The sequence below is a fragment of the Setaria italica genome, chromosome VIII, assembly GCF_000263155.2.
Source record: "Setaria italica strain Yugu1 chromosome VIII, Setaria_italica_v2.0, whole genome shotgun sequence".
NCBI lineage: Eukaryota > Viridiplantae > Streptophyta > Magnoliopsida > Poales > Poaceae > Setaria > Setaria italica.
Window position 1 is genome coordinate 14,565,712 of NC_028457.1, and position 15,695 is coordinate 14,581,406.

At 52.5% G+C, this 15,695-nt stretch overlaps 1 pseudogene; it reads left to right on the plus strand.

Annotated features, from left to right (window-relative positions):
- The first annotated feature begins 10,382 nt into the window (after positions 1-10,382).
- Positions 10,383-11,490, plus strand: LOC111258321 (annotated as a pseudogene).
- Positions 11,491-15,695: the final 4,205 nt, after the last annotated feature.

A 15,695-nucleotide genomic window follows, 5' to 3' on the forward strand; every position in this document is an offset into this window, starting at 1 on the left:
TCTAGGGAGAGGATATTTATTCTTGATGGTGACCTCATTCAGTGCACGATAATCCACGCACATCCTCATGCTTCCATCTTTCTTTTTGACAAAGAGTACTGGGGCTCCCCACGGGGATGAGCTAGGCCTGATAAAACCACTCTGCTACAATTCCCCCAACTGTTTCTTCAGTTCTGCCAACTCAGATTCTGCCATCCTATAGGGTCTCTTGGCTATAGGGGAGGTTCCAGGTATAAGGTCGATTACGAACTCTATATCCCTATCTGGGGGCATTCCAGGTAGTTCTTCAGGAAAGACATCAGGATACTCACTCACTACCGGGACTTCTTCTATGGCCTTGGTCTCCATGCTAAAAATCATGGGGTCTGGGCCATTTCCTCGAGTGTGACAGGTCACTCGCACACCGTCCTGATTTGTCAAGTGCACTACTTTATCAGCACACCCTATATGACCATCATGCAAGCTTAACCTATACATTCTGAGGATCACATCTATCCCCTTGGACTTAAGTACTACTAGATCCGCTAAGAATTCTACCCCACTTAAATTGATCCTTACCTGGGAACAACCCAGTTGACACCAAATGTCAGCACCAGAAGTTCGGGTTAACAGGTGCAACTTTAGTAGTACTGTAGGTATATTGTGCTCTTCCACAAAACTTGAGGATATGAAAGAATGTGATGCCCCAGAATAAAAAAGTATTGTTGCCAAGACTAAGTTGACTAGAAACTCACCGAGTACCACGCCCTGAGCTTCGCGAGCCTCTTGCGCGCTGATGTGGTTGACGCGGGCTCGTCCAAATGACTGCTGGGGCGGCCTCATCTGCTGGCTGTTGTTGTTGCTGGGGTTGTTGTTGCTATGGACTGGCACACGGTTGGCTCTTGACAATGTTGCCCTTGTTCCAGCTACTGAGTTGGAGAAGGCCGACGCTACTAGCTTGTTGGCATATGGGCAGTTGGCAATGAATGGCCCTAGCTCATGGCAGTTAAAGCATGCCCTGCTGTTGCCAGTGACTTGGCTGGCACTGCTCTGTGGGGCCTTAACAGGGTTCTGGCTCCTGAATGGGGCAGTGGTCTGATGGCAATCGGATGCTTGGGAATGGGTTTTGTACTGCATGGGAGCTTGGGATCTGGGCAAGGGGTGACCGAAGCTTCTCAACTTCTAGAATCAGTCCTGCTGGTGAGCCTTGCTTTCCAGGAACCGACGCTTGTTGTCCCTCCGCTCTTCTGCCTTGGCCCTCTCAGTCAGGATGGCCATATTCATCAGGGTGTTGAAGTCGGGGTAGATCTTAGGAGTGAGCAGGGTCCTCAGTTCTACGTTCAAGCCCTTTTTGAACATGTCCTACTTCTTCTCGTCCTTGTCCACCTCTTGTGGAGCGTAGCGGGCCAGCTCCATGAACTGATAGGTGTACTCCTCCACAGACCTGTTGCCTTAGTGAAGTTCACAGAACTCATCCGCCTTGCGCTTCATGGTAGCTGCGGGGATGTGATAGCGATGGAACTCCATCACAAATTCATCCTAGGTGATAGTGGAGGCATCCTGGGCAGCAGAGCAATAGTTCTCCCACCAAGCTAGAGCAGTCCTAGTGAGCTAGTGGGCGGCCAAGAGAACTTTATCCCTGCCCTCGCAACCAAATGGCTCCAGCTTCCTCTGAATGACTCGCAGCCAGTCATCTTCATCTAGAGGGTTGACGGACCTGCCAAAAGTGGGTGGCTTGATCCAAAGGAAGTCCGTCAACTTCTCATTCATGCTGTGCCCGCGGGACCTCTAGCGAGTAATGGCGTTGGCCAAAGCTTCCAGCAAAAGGGTCTGGTTGTTCATCACTTGAACCAGATCAATGACCAGTGGGGGTGGTGGTTGCTGTGCTCCCACTTGGCTTTCTCCCCTGCCCTCAGGCTGACTTACTTCCTGCTCCTCAGGAAGCACTGCTGGAGGTGGTTCTTGCCTTTCTGGCTGCCTCTCAGCACTGGGGTGGCATGGGCCTGACTCTGGGAGGTCCTAGTGGCACGCTTGGGAGGCATCTGCAGATTGAGCGAAATTTTATGAGACTAGGATTTGGGTTTTAGTGATGTTTAAGGTAATTATTTCTTATTCTCGAAGAGACAGAATCCACCTCCTGTCGACAAGCACACAGACTAACAAACATCAAGCACAAACAATTTTATTTCTTTTGCCATGGGGGGGGTACAACACTTCTGGGGTAAGGCCAAAACATTTACTACACGACCGAGTACAACAACACAACTAAGGGTGCAACTCTAAGCTGCGGATCATGATGGCTTCATTCCCTTGGGTGCAACTTCTGACTGGGCAACCTATTCGCGAGGTGGGTCTTCTCCCTGGATGGAGTGGTCTTCCAATGGGATGAGGGACAGCACCTGATCCTTTAGAGTCCCACCCGCTGGAGGGGGTGTCGGCGCCTCTCCATCAGCCACCTCAAAGCTCCTTTCCGAAGACGGTGGTGCTTGGGTGGCATTAGGGCTCTTCCACTTGCTGGATCCATGGGCGATGGGAATTCCATCATGGATCGAGGCCTCTTCATCCTCGAGGGCCACCATCCTCCTTCTAGCTCGAATGGTGAGGTGGGCGTCCTTCAATTCCTTGGAGTGCCGATCCTCGGCCTCCTTGAGGGCCTCAATGGCAGCAACCTCATTTCTTTAGGCGGCCGCAGCTCCTGCCTCGGCGGCTGCTAGCTTCACTTGAAGCCTCCTCACCATAACCTCTGCGTCCTCAGCTCTACGAGTCTGCTGCTTCAGCTTTGCAGCCTGCTCGTCGTAGAGCTCGTCCACGGTGAGAAGGTAAGCAGCCATGTGGAGCACGGTGGGGTTGTCCTCGCGCTGTCCACGTCCTTCTAAGGTCCTCACCCAGGCCAGCCAGACCGGGCGAATCTTCTTGACAGGCGGGTAAAACCTCATCGGAGTGCGGCCAATGTGCCTCTCATAGATCTGGCACAGGAAATGTAGAGCTTTTTGAGCTGCCACTTGCTAAGTGTCCTTGTGGCAGAAGCCGGTGGCAGTCACATTCCATGGCTAGATGTCGGGGTAGCGACTACTCCTCCCGATGTAGATAATCATCTCACATTGAGGGGTCCCGCGATCCTCGTACTCCCTGCTGGTGTACTCCGGACGCTCATAAATTCCAAGACGGTCCATGTAGGCGAACAGCAACCTGGGAAAACCGGGCTCCTCTAGGCAGTGGCTGTTGACCCATCCCTCTTTGGCCATCTGGAAAAGAATCGGGGTGTAAATTAGTTTTGCAATAGAGCAGAGGTGGAAAGAAATTTTGTAAGTCATTTATTTTGGTCAAAAGGGCTTTTCTGATCCTAAGGTCATGTCCTACAGCCAACGACGGCTCTGATACCACCTGAAGTGTCCCCACATCAGTGGAGACTAAATGTGATGCAAATATCAGTCCAGGAGGCTGATAACACATTTATTCAACAGATAGTTCAATTGCCGTACAACTCCCGAGGGAGTGGGCGTGAAAGCCACGCCACGATAAGAAGCAAATAAATAACAGCGGCTAGCCAAGCGACTGCCAAAAGACAGCACTCGGGACTACACGGCAGCAGAAGCATCTTGCGAAGGCCAACACCACCGGCAGCGTTGGGTGTGGACACAACCTCCTACTTAAAGTCCTCGGCGACGAAGTTCGGGTCTTCCTCTATAGCAACGAAGCAACGGTGAGTACAGAAGTACTCAACAAGTCCAACCCCATCCATGGAGGGGAATACAATCAAGAATATGCACGGATATAACAAGAATAAGGCTAAGGTTTATTTTGCCATAAAGCTAGGTTTTTCCAACACATGCAAGGGTTCATTTTCGAAAGAGTTTTCGCAAAGCTTTTCCTTTAGTAACCGAAACATTAAGTGGGGTTGATCCTTCACAAAGGATCCAAATTTTATTGCTATCGGACTCCTCGTCCGCAAGAGCTCACGGCACAACTGCCGGACACTTCCAAAAATCCAACACACACCACAAAAACCATCCACCCCTAAGTGCTAGTTATGTGACCAAGCCCTAATTTGTCCAATGTCGTGGACACGGCTACCCGAATAGGTTTTAACTCTGCAGAGGTTGTACACTTTTCCCACAAGTAGGGTACCATAGCACAATCACCTTAGTGCCAGCGCGGATCTTAACAAAGCTATTACCCACCTTAGCTAAGACTGACTAGTCCACACGGAAGAAACCAAGGGGTTAACGACCTGCCAACGGGGTCTTAACCGGGACTTAAGTCACAAAGATCTTAACCGTTGCTCACCAGCTCACCCGAAGACTAACAGTTTAGTGGTTGCATGATGGTTGAATTAGGCAAGATGACACATCAACTCGATCCTTAACCATGACAAGATGGATATCTCCCAACCTTGCTCAACCACAAAGGTATGAGCCCAACATTCTGGCATTTCACACAAGAAACACCCATCCATCTCATCTAAACATCTCTTGCCTTTATACCCGAAAACCCATTTTCTCCTTTGAAAACACTCACACATTTATTGTTTAAAGAAACCATCGCAGTCATGATTGAATTTGAGTAACAAGGTCCTAAGCATCCTAGCAGTAATTATCATCTAAACAGAGCAAGTCATATTTAGATATAATTATAGGACAATAAGGAATAATCATAACAATTAAGGGGTTCCTATCCAACCATGTCTTGCAATAAAACAATATGCATTTTTATAAAACAAGCTGATAGGTTGTGTTTGAAAAACTAGGAATAAATATGCATCAAAGGGTGAGATTGGACTTGCCATCCTCAAAGCCTTCCGGGAACTCCGGCTCGTGCTGCTAGTCCTCGGGCTTGGGCTCACGGTCAAACTCCTCCTCGTGCTCCGCCTCGGGTACTCCGCGATCTACGACACACACAAACGAGCTCACGGTAAATAAAAAGAAAATAACATTTTACCCATTGAGCTCCGAAAAGAGAATGCGAACGGAAAATAGGTGGAATGCGTATTTTCAGGAAATTTGGATATAGCAGCGGAAGTATACTGGAGGATGACGTGGTCGAATTCGGGATCCATTGGAGGAAGTTTGGCGCTTGAAATGATGAGTTAAACATGTACCAGAGGCTTAAAATGAGGTTTAGGACTGAATCGCGAGAAACTAGGGACCTATCTATAAATATTTCTGGAGGTGGAGGGGCTGATCTGTGAAAGGAGTATGAGAGAGGTGGGAGGGTTATTTCGCGAATAGAAAATAACAGGGGGTTAGATCAGAATTTGGGGGTTTTCTGCTTCCTCTGTTCTTCACGTTACAGAGAGAGAGGGAGGTGGGCAGCCGGCCTAGGGGCGGCGGCCTAGGCTCGCCGGCGGTGAGGGGAGGCGGCAGGAGAGGGTAAAGGAGGCTGTGGGGGTTCCGTTTTGCCCCTTACCTTGGGGATTTGGTGATGGGAGGGAGAGCGGCCGGTGGTGGCAAAGGGGCGGTGGCGCACGGCGTGCAGGCGGCGGTTGGGCACGAGAGGGAGCGACGCGGCGAGTTGATGGGTGGGGAGGGGAGCCGGGCGTTGAGGCCCTTTTATAGCCAGTGGCGTCGGGGCCGGGGTCGGCGGGCAGCGCGTGGGGCCGGCGTGGTCGAGCGCGCAGGGCGGGCGGCGCAGCAAGCGGCGCCGGTGTTGGCGCCGGGCGCGCTCAAGGAGGGGCCGGAGACGGGGCTCGGTGTGCGGCAGTAGCAGGAGGCCCGGCACGAGCCGGCCGCCGGGGGCGTGCGACCGGCGGTCCCGCTGGGCTGGGCCGGGCGGCGTGGGCCCCGGGGGCGCGGGGGCCGGGGGCAGGCGCCAGGAAGAGCTGGGCGCCGGAGGAATCAGGCGCCAGGGAGTGGCGCTGGGCACCAGGAAGAAAGGAGGAGGGAGAAAGGAGAAGAAGGAAGAAGAAGGAAGAAGAAGAAAGGAAGAAAGAGAAAAAGGGAAAAAGAAATGGGAGCAAAAAGAGAAAAAGAAAGGGAGAGCCGGCAGCGATTGTAGCACGCGGTTGGAGCACGCGCAGCTGTCTGTGGATCGACGCGCGGTGAAAATTACGGGAGATGGTAAAATGATGGCTGTCGGCTTTGGGTGCCGGGATGGTGAATTCGTCGAGAAGAATTTGGATTTTTCGAGAGCTCAATGGTAACAAGATTTTGAAAGCGATTTTTAGCGGGTGATTTAAGTTGGTAATTTTTTTGCGGATGTTATAGAAACCAGTACTAAAGGGGTTCCCAACCAGTATAGAAGGCTATTTCCCTAGTAGTGCCAGTACGCGACCAAAGGGGGAGCTTTTTAAAAATTCAGTCAAGAACAAGCAGGGGCGGATCCAGAACGGGGCTGCGCCCCGGGCTGAGCTGTTGAATCACACCTAAAATAGTCTAATTTTGTCTCCTAAGCCTCATTTTGTTAGGCTAAACAGCACATAGGTTAAAGGGACTCCATGGTCTCGCCCCGGGCTGCAGCCCGGCCAGCCCGGGTCCTGGATCCGCCCCTGAGAACAAGGCCTATGTTTCAATTACAAGTCGACCCTCATCTCTTCTAACCGTCAAGGTTACACAACCCATCTAGAGATGTGCCCTTCCTAAAAACGGGTTAGCAATTATTAAATCAACGCGGAAGCAAAAGAAATAAACAATAAAAAACCATTCACAAAGCACCCAGCTAAGCACCTGCTCTAGTCAAACTTGCAAGATAATCAATTCATGTGCTAACGATAATCACACAACAACATATGAACTACTATGCTTACTTAAGGAATAAACAAGTAATAACCACAAGTAGTTCACTGTTTTTAAGCAAGAACCTTAACCAAGAACTAAATGAAGACCTGAGCTACTATAGTACTAAAAGCCCGGCCAAATATGCCTGAGATAGCAGCTAAAAGAATTGAACTAAGAAAGCATGCATACAAGTACTAATCACTTCACGATGGCAAGATAATAAATTAAAAGAACTCCCGATGTACTAACCAAGGCACGGCAACTACTCAAAAGATAACAGATCAAGCAATATTGTGCCTAGGAAACTTGGATATACTTGGATTTTTTTTATAATGATGATTATTTCTATATATGGGTCCTAATTTACGCATATGCAACGTCATGGTTTTCAAACACTAGTGGAGATGCACCTACCTGTTTCAAAGACTAATAAGAATTTTATATTCATAGAGCACGTTGTAATAATAAAGCTATTATTATATCAAGGACGTTTACGATAAACAATAAATTATATCAAGGACGTGCTAAAGAAATTAAACAATAAAATCATTATTATATCAAAGATCTAGCTGCACGTTTTGCCTGTCCATATGGTCAACATGTGTGCGCCCTTGTACTCAAAAGATGCTATCGAGGTCAACAAGTGTGGGGCCTTATACTTGAAAGATGCTATCCACCATTCTCACCGTCAGCTAGCGCATCTATGTTTCAATATTAAACAACAAATAAAATAATTTCAATGCTACAATAATAAAATTCATGAACAAGTATAAAAATATTTAAAAAATATTGTCTTTTATGATTTGTATACTTCCTTTTCGGCGTTGAGGGAGGTGGGTCTTGAAATTCTATCTTCTTGTCCCACAAACACGTCTAACCAGGAAAAACGATGGATATGTCAAGGGGTTACGTATATTGTGTGGACGGTCCTCAGTCGTCAGTTCCATATATGAGGATGCTTAGTGAAAACCTATGCTGACGGTCATTTCCGTTCAGTCAGATGGGTGCAACTTGATCCATTTTGGATGCAATATATCTCCTCTTATCAAGAGAAATGTTAGTATTTAGGGCAATAGTGCAATCCAAAATGTTTTCAGAATCAAGTGAATGACAGTGCCTGTTTACATCTGAAAAGGGAGAAAAGCGGCATTAAAATAAGGGTGAACCTTACCATGACCACGTGAGGGGATTTCAAATTGGTAAGAGTAAGGTATGGTTTCCTTCAAATTGGCATCCATCGCATATTTCAATTAGTATATGTTCTTGCTCTTGCATTGCATCCAAGCAAGTAGTTGTACTTAATTTCTCTATTATCTCTTGTTTTGATTGTGTTGTCATCAATCACAAAAAGGGGGTTATTATAAGGAAAATGGTCCTAGTCAATAATGATTTTTGTGATTAAAGACAACATGATCATTGGGACTAATGTGTTTGCAAGATGTACCTTTGTATGTGTATTATAGGTCCCAAGAATGAATTCCAAAGTATAAGAATGAGAAGAAAAAGAAAAAGAAAGATTTAGAAGAATTCTATTGCATCCAAATGATGGTAATGAAGTCGAGACAAAGACACGTGAACAATTGAAATGAATCCTACTGAAAATAGAGCATCGACTTAATCACCAATTCGTACTGTGATCTCTGGGAATGTCACTGAACTAGTCGGTGACAATGAACAGTAGCAGGGTCAAGACTACGTGCACTATGCGCACCGATTCATTCGGTCTGAACATATATAAGGTCACCACCGAATAAGTCAGTGTGATTAGCTCGCGATCCGCTCTAGAATTTCTCCAAGTTATTTGGGGCCTCACCGATTCATACGGTGGGAACAGGAACCAAGGCAACAGATAAGTCGGTGATAGATGGCAAATGAAGGCAACAGGTCAAGGGCTTCGGTGATTCATACGGTGATGGCCTAGGTGGGGCACCGAATGGGTTTGGCCGTAATTTACCCAATGGCTAACTGAGGTGGCATGCATAAATTCATTCAGTGCTACCTCATACGCACCACCGAATAAATCGGTGATACGTAGAAAGTAACAACAGCTATGTAACGGCTAGTTCTTGGAGTTGGGGCTATAAATACCCCCTTTGCCCAGTCATTTCAAGGGGGGATTAGGGCTTGGAGAAGCTATAGGGTTTCAACACATACACAAAGTGCTCTATCCACCAAAGTGCTCAATAGAAAATTAAGGCAATTAGCATAAGGCTTAGGTCTTGATTAGTGCTAGTTTAGACCTATTAGCACATTTGCTTTAGGGTTTAGCGAGTTAGGTGAGGTTTGCACACCTCTTTGTTATCTGTGCTTGCGCACACCAATAGTTGTAAATTCGGGACTTGTAGGTCTTGCGAGACCCTCCAACCGCCTTTGTGTAGTGGCCGTTAGTGCATATGAAATGGAGGAGAGGCTCTTGGCATTTTGCCAAAGCTCTACCAAGTGAAGAGTGGTGAGGATCGTCCGGGAGAAGCTAGGCGAAGCCCTACTTGCGCATGAGGAAGGCTCATCGGCTATCCTATGGAATTGCTTGACCGGGGAGCTTATACCCTTGCGCGGGTATTCCCTTTGAGGTGCACTCCAAACAACAAGGACTAGTGGAAAGCTTTGCTTTCCGATACCTCAGTAAAAATGTTCGTGTCACTGTGCCCTGTGTTTGCCTTCTCTACCTCATTTACTTTTCGCATTTTCTATTGCACTTACATTCCGCGTTTACCGTTCCTAAAATTGCCTTGTGTAGTTTATAGGATTGTAACTTAGGGTGCAAAAGTCTTTTGCGGTAGTGATAGGAACACATAGAAAAAATCTAATACACATCTAGATAGAAATTGGAATAAGTTCTTATATGTGCTTGAAGCCTGAGTTTTTAGAACACTGAATTCAACCCTCGTTAGGGTGTCATGGCCTCTTTAGAGGAGATGGGTGTTTGTGATTTGCGTGATGGCGTTGGCTTTTTCTGCTGCCTACAGGCGGCTTGCCAGTTCAGTATCTCTTGCATCTATTGTGTCCTTGTGTTGATCCACCCGTCCAGTGAGCTCTCGACCATACATGTCATACAATGAGTGCCTAGCTATGGGTCAGAGTCATACAAGTAGTACAACCCCTCCTGCTAGCTGATATGAACCCTTGATAAATCCCGATCCACTTGCCATTTATGCATCCTGTGCTGCGCCATCATACTGTTCATATCTCTACTCCTAAAAATAATCAAAGAGGAGAAAAAACTTGTACGTCTCGTATCTTCCACTCGGTTCAGCCGTCCGCTACCACCCTGCGTCCTCCACGCTTCACGCATCGCCCTCCGATGGAACTCGCGTCGGGAGCCACCGCACGCCGTCCGCAGCGCCTCCTCCATCCCCGCGCTTCACGCTCCATGCTCAGATCTTCCGCTCGCTCGCCTACTCCTCCTCGCTCGCCCTGCATTGCCGCCGCCGCCTGCAATCCGCTACTCCTCCTCGCTTGCCCTGCAGCGTTGCTGCCGCCACCCGCAATCCTCCTCTACTCGGCTCGCTCGCTTTCCTTCGCCGCTGCCACCACCGCCACTACTCGGTCGCCCTGCGCCGCCGCCACCGACCGCCATCCTCCTCTCCTCGGCTCAGTCTCCCTGCGCCGCCGCCGCCGACTGCCCTCCTCCTCCTCACCTCGGTCGCCCTACGCCGCCCGCCCCCCCCTCCTCCTCGGCACGGTCTCCCTATGCAGGCGGCGCCGCCAGCCCTCCTCCTCCTCTCCTCACCGGTGTCCTCGCCCATCCCGCCGCCTTCCGTGCTGAGTCTATTCAAAAATCAATTACGCCCAATCAATTATGCTCCTGGAGCAGATGCGCCTCCTCATGGCCATTGACACCGGCAGGATCTCACAAAAAAGGTTGGCCTTGTCTACCAGCTCAACATTGCCCTCAAGGTCAGACACCCCTCTCAAATCTCCCATGAATGTCCCTCTTTTACTTGACAAGATTGCGTGAAACCCCGGCCAGATCGATGGGCTTCCTGATTCGTGAATTCACGTGCGGTGCTGTGCATAGGAGAATCTTGGCGTTGACTAGGAGATCTTCATGGGCGACCTTAAGAGCAACTCCAAAAGACTGATAATCTTACCACAATATCTTTTTTTAGGAAAAAATGAGAAAAAACGAACTCCAATAGTCCACCCAAAACTTCCCCAAAAGATTAGCGACGTGAAAAAATACCCCCTCACACCGCAGATTTTAGCAACGCGCGGTCTTCCCCCAATCCACCGAGCTCCGCTTCCCGCGCTTGTTTTTTCCCGTGCGCGCACTAGGATTTCTTCGCTCTCCACCCACGCCCTCCCCGCCACCTGCCACGCCCTGCTCCCCGTCATCCAACACCGTCCGCATCCACGTCGCGGCCTCGGCCCTCCAGGCACCACTGCCGCCGACCGCCGCGTCGTGCTCTACTTCATCTCGCTCCACATCATCCGCGGCACCTACGACGACTGTCACGCCGTGCGCGCCATCCTGTGCGGGCTCCGTGTCGTCATCGACAAGCGCGACCTCGCCATGGACCTGCGCTACCTCTACCTCGGCAGCGCCGACAAGGTTCGCCACCTCCATGAGGCCGGCGAGCTCCACCACGTCGTGGCTGGCGCCGTCACGGCCTCCCTCGCCGCCTGCGGCCGGTGCGGTGGCGAGCGGTACGGGCTCTGCGGCAGCTACAACGGCAGCCACAAGCGGTACAGCGTCAAGGGCGGCAGCAGCTTCCGTACCTGCGCCGGCTGCAATACTATGAATACACTGTTAGAATTAATCCTATGCTTGTATCAGTTGTGTGTTAGAGGTCAATAAGCCAGTCGATTAGCCAACGGCTGTGCATATGTTTAGGAGCTCCGCATGCAGTCGTGCGCTGAGCGCGTCTTCAGGAAGTAGGGTGGCCTGTTCGCTGGACATGGGATGGCATGTTCAGTAGTTGCGGCTTGACCGTGTAAGTAGGAATTAGTTAGAGTCTTGTAAACTCTTTATATTGGAGAAAGTAAAGATGAAAACGCTGCCAGTTAGCAGCCCAAAATCAGTGTGCATTTTTCTATCCTTGCATTCATCTAGTATCACCGGTGACCTCCAGGCACCGGGATCCCCAACAATTGGCATCAGAGCCCGGGGAGGGTGTCGGAGTCGATCGTGGCGAGGTATCGCCGCTGGAATCATGATCCGGTGATCCGTTGGGCGTTGAAGATGAGTGAAGGCAAGACCCCGTCGCCGTCTCCCGGCAAAGGTGCCGGTGGCAGCGGAGGTGGGGAGGTACGCATCATTCGGGAGATCGGCGGCGCGACGAATTGGCCAATGCTGACCAAGTCCAACTACACACAGTGGGCGCTGGTCATGAAGGCAAAAATGAAGGCTCGAAATTCTTGGGACGTGATCGAGCCTGGCGGCGTGTCGCCGCAGGAGGATTGCATGGCACTCGATGCCATTACGAGCTCCGTACCATCGGAGATGGTGGTGTCGCTAGCAGCAAAGGCGAGCGCGGTGGAGGCGTGGAAGGTGGTGAAGGATCGGCGCGTCGGCACCGAACAAGTGCAGAAGACGGAGGCGCAGTGTCTTCTCCGGCAATTTGAGAACATCCGCTTCAACGACGGCGAGAGCGTGGACGACTTCACGCTCAGGCTCCAGAACATCATCGCCACGCTGGAAACGGTGGGCGAGTCGATCCCGCCGCAGAGAGTGGTGGAGAAGCTCCTTCGGGTGGTTCCCAAGTCGATGCGGCAGGTGGCCGTCGCGATCCAGGTCACGGTGGATCCCGCCACGCTGACACTGGAGGACGCCAGCGGGCGGCTGCGCGCGGCGGAGGAGTGCGAGGCCGAGGATGACGGCCCGCCGCTGCCACGAGCTGACGGCAAGCTGTACCTTACGCGGGAGTAGTGGGAGGCGCAGTCGCGACAGAAGGGAGAAGGTTCCTCCGCCGCAGGATTCAAGTCCAGCAATCGGCGGGGGCGACCGCGGCGCACACTGTCAGGCGGCGCTACGAGCGGTGGTTCCGGCCACAAGGTAGGAGCAGACCAGTGCTGCAGGTGCGGTAAGACGGGCCACTGTGCCCGGGAGTGTCCGACGAAGCCCAAGAACCAGGCGGCCCATCAGGCCTGTGTGGAGGAAGAAGAGCACACCCTGCTCTTGGCCAAGGTGAGTTTGATCCAGATCCACGAGGAGGCCAGGGAGCAGCCGCCGCATGCGGTCCCAGCGGGCGGATCAGCCAGGGCGCCGCCGCCGGTGCCCCCAGGCACCGCGGGCGAGGCGGCCGGGGCGCCGCCGCCGGTACCCCCAGGCACAGCGGGCGGATTGGCCGGGGCGCCGCCGCCGGTGCCCCCAGACACCGCGAGCGAGGCGGTCGGGGCGCCATCGCTGGTGCCCTCAGGTGCAGCGGGCGAGGTGGCGGGGGCGCCACAGCCGGTGACTCAGCCGCCGATGGTGGGCGCATCGGTGGAGCTAGTAGAGGCGCTGGCCTTCGCGCACCTCGACGGCGGCCCCTCCTCCGACGACCTCTGGTACCTCGACACGGGCGCAACCAATCACATGACTGGGTCGTGCACCGTCTTCTCCGAGCTCGACCGCAACATTGTCGGTACCGTGCGGTTCGGGGACGGCTCGGCTGTGAAGATCGAGGGCCGCGGGACGGTGCTGTTCCCCTGCAAGACAGGTGAACACAAGCTACTGACCGGCGTCTACTTCATCCCGCGCCTCGACACCAATCTCCTCAGCATCAGGCAGCTCGACGAGGACGGCTACGACATCCGCGTCAAGGACAGGGTGATGCAAATCCGCGACGAGCAGATCCGTCTCCTTGCTCGGGTGCGGCGCTCCCCCAGTCGCCTGTACACGCTCCGCCTCGACATCGCGCGCCCGGTGTGTCTGACAGCGCGTAAGGCGGATGAGGCATGGCGCTTGCACCAGCGCTTCGGGCACATCAGCTTCCAGGCGCTGCGGAAGCTCCAGAGCAGCGACATGGTGCGGGGGCTGCCGCACATCGACCATGTCGATCAACTGTGCGATAGTTGCTTGGCCGGGAAGTAGAGGAGGAGCCCGTTCCCGGCGCAGGCGCGGCGCAGGGCGGACAGTGTACTCGAGCTGGTGTACGGCGACATCTGCGGGCCTATCACACCGACGACACCGAGTGGCAACTGCTACTTCCTGTTGTTCGTAGATGACATGAGCCGGTACATGTGGCTTTGTCTTCTCGCAAGCAAGGATCAGGCGCTGGTGGCAATCTTGCGATTCAAGGCGGGGGCGGAGCTGGAGTCGGGCCGCAAGCTGAAGGTGCTGCGCACGGACAGAGGTGGAGAGTTCACCTCGGTGGAATTCGGGGCATACTGTGCGGAAGAAGGAGTCCAGCGGCAGCTCACGGCCCCCTACTCGCCACAGCAGAATGGGGTCATTGAGCGCCGCGATCAAACGGTGGTTGGGATGGCGAGGAGCATGATGAAGGCGAAGGGGCTCCCAGGGACATTCTGGGGCGAGGCTGTCACCACAGCGGTGTACATCCTAAACAAGTCGCCGACGCACAGCCTCGATGGCAAGACGCCCTACGAGGCCTGGCACGGAGAACACCCGACGGTGAGCTTTTTCCGCACCTTCAGCTGCATTGCTCATGTGAAGAACACCAAGCCCCACCTCAAGAAGCTTGAGGACAGGAGCACGCCGATGGTCTTCATCGGCTACGAAGTAGGCTCGAAGGCCTATAGGGTGTACAATCCTCTGGATGGGCGCGTGAGCGTGACGCGCGACGTGGTGTTTGACGAGGATGCCCAGTGGGACTGGGGCGTGGAAGCTGGAGGGGGCGGGAACAGCGGCGCGGAGGAGTTCATCGTCGAGTACCCGGTCTTCACCGAGCATGTCGTGGGGGGAGAGCCTGCAGGGAGGAGCCCTGCAGTCGTGAACTCTCTGCCCGCGACCACGACGCCGAGCATGACATAGAGAACGCCCACGACGGCATCTGCACCCATCGAGTTCGCGTCTCCACCGAGCGACCTCGAGAACTTCCTGGATGCTGAGCACGACGACGACGTCCCAGCACGCTTCCGCAAGCTCGACAACGTGCTGGGGCCGGAGTGTCCACCAGGGTTGGCACCACGGGTGCTCGACGGCGGAGAGCTGATGTTCACTTCTGCGGAGGAGCCTGCCACTTTCAAGGAGGCAGAGAAGCAGGAGTGTTGGAGGCGTGCAATGAAGGTCGAGATGGATTCAATTGAGGAGAACAGGACATGGGATCTTGTCGATCTGCCTGCGGGACACAGCCCAATTGGCTTGAAGTGGGTGTTCAAGGTCAAAAGGGATGAGCATGGCGAGATTGTGAAGCACAAGGCGCGGCTGGTAGCCAAGGGATACATCCAGTGACAGGGGATTGACTTTGAGGAAGTTTTTGCCCTGGTGGCAAGGCTGGAATCTGTGCGCTTGCTTCTTGCAGTAGCAGCACATGAGGGATGGGAGGTGCATCACATGGACGTAAAGAGTGCTTTCCTGAATGGAGATTTGCAGGAGGAAGTTTATGTTGTACAGCCTGCAGGATTCACAGTTGCTGGAGCTGAGCACAAGGTCTTGCGACTCAAAAAAGCACTCTACGGTCTACGACAGGTGCCCAGGGCCTGGAATGCCAAGCTGGACAGCAGCCTAATATCACTTGGTTTCCAGAAGAGCAAGGAAGAACATGGTGTGTATGTGCGTGGAACAGGGGAGGCAAGACTCATTGTTGGTGTGTATGTGGATGACTTGATCATTACAGGACGCACCGGGATCAACAAGTTCAAGGCTGAGATGATGGAGATGTACAAGATGAGTGATCTGGGCTTACTATCTTATTATCTTGGACTTGAGGTTCAGCAGATGGAGGAAGGCATTAGAATTGGGCAGCTTGCGTATGCTACAAAGCTTGTAGAGAGGAGTGGTATGACAGGCTGCAATATCTGTGCAGTTCCCATGGAACCTAGGCTGAAGTTGAGTAAGGACAGTGAGAGCCCACTGGTGGACGCAACGGAGTACCGCAGTGTTGTTGGAGGGCTCAGATA